Raw genomic sequence first — 1,429 nt, 5'->3', positions numbered from 1 at the left:
ATGCCGGGCGAGGAGGAGTGGCAGGAGCAAACTATGGCTGAGGACCTGGTCACGACTAAGTGTAAGATAGGGGGGCCGACATCGCCAACAGAGTACTTGGGTCTTTGGTGGAAGCTTCCAGCTCAGGTGTGTTTGTGCTGAGTCTGCGTGAGAAAGGTGCCGCCAGGATCATGGACGAGACCGGGAAGATCTTGCAGTGAGAAAAGGTATTGCCTTTCCGACCAGCATTTCTGTCAATTAATGTGATCATCATCTCTCCCCTTGGAAGAGCTATCAGGACTATATTCTCAAGGAAGGCCATTTGGTGAAAGTTGACCTTGAAGTCCATGTGGATGGCTTCATCGCCAACGTGGCCCACACTTGTGTGGTTGACGTAGTTGGGGGGACGCCGGTGACAGGGCGGAAAGCAGATGTCGTTAAGGTGGCTCACCTTTGTGCTGAGGCTGCCTTACGCCTGGTCAAACCTGGAAAGCGGAACACACAAGTGACAAAGGTGCCCATTCATTTATGCCACCACACCAACTGCCATCGATGGAGAGGAAACCATTGTCCAGAATCCCACAGACCATCAGAAGAACGACCATGAAAAAGCTGAGTGGCACACGAGGTCTGTGCTGCGGATGTTCTTGTCAGTTGAGGAGAGGGAAAGGACAGAGTGCAGGACAGAGCACCACCATATATAACCCACCGTATATAAACGGGACCCCTCTCACCAATACAGCCTGAAACTGAAACAGTTCCGTGCTTTCTTCAGTAAGGTGGAGAGATGATTCGATGCCATGGCGTTTACTCCAAGAGCATTTGAAGATGAGCAGAAGGCCCGGGTGGCTGAGGTTGAGTGCCCCAAACATGAAGTGCTACCACCATTTAATGCTCTCTATGAGGAGGGTGATTTTGTTGCCCAGTTTAAATGTACAGTTCTGCTCGTGCCCAACGGCCCCATGCAGATGGCCGCGGTCCCTCTGAGCCTGACATCTGCAAGTCTGAGATGGAGGTCCAGGATGCCGAGCTGAAGGCTCTCCTCCAGAGTTCGGCAAGCCGGAAAACTCAAAAAAAGAAAAGAGAAAAACAAGCAGCCTTTAGGACTGCAGAGAAGGCTGCCAGTGGGGACGTTCGAAGAGAATGAAGCTGGGGATTGAGCTGGGTCCCATCTCCTAGGCTTGCCACTCCTGCCTCATCCCCTTCCCACCACACCCCAGGCTCTGTGAAGTACAGGTCGGCTTCTCCATCCAGGACCACCAGCAGAGCGGGGGGCTCCCTGTCTCAACCCCGTCCACCCCCCAACCCAACCATTTCCAAAGACACCTCTAAATAGAAAAAAAGAAATTGAATAATAAAATCAGGAGTAAAAAAAAAAACAACCGTGGATCATGGCAGATGGAGTTGGGTCAAAATTCCACACCTTACCAGATGATCACCCTTCAGACCC

At 51.7% G+C, this 1,429-nt stretch overlaps 1 pseudogene; it reads left to right on the top strand.

Annotated features, from left to right (window-relative positions):
• Positions 1–1,139, top strand: LOC142429761 (proliferation-associated protein 2G4 pseudogene; annotated as a pseudogene).
• Positions 1,140–1,429: the final 290 nt, after the last annotated feature.

This window comes from Tenrec ecaudatus, chromosome 16 (assembly GCF_050624435.1).
Source record: "Tenrec ecaudatus isolate mTenEca1 chromosome 16, mTenEca1.hap1, whole genome shotgun sequence".
Lineage (NCBI taxonomy): Eukaryota > Metazoa > Chordata > Mammalia > Afrosoricida > Tenrecidae > Tenrec > Tenrec ecaudatus.
The sequence above is the reverse complement of the archived record's forward strand: the minus strand, read 5'-3'. Positions and strand labels throughout refer to the sequence as shown.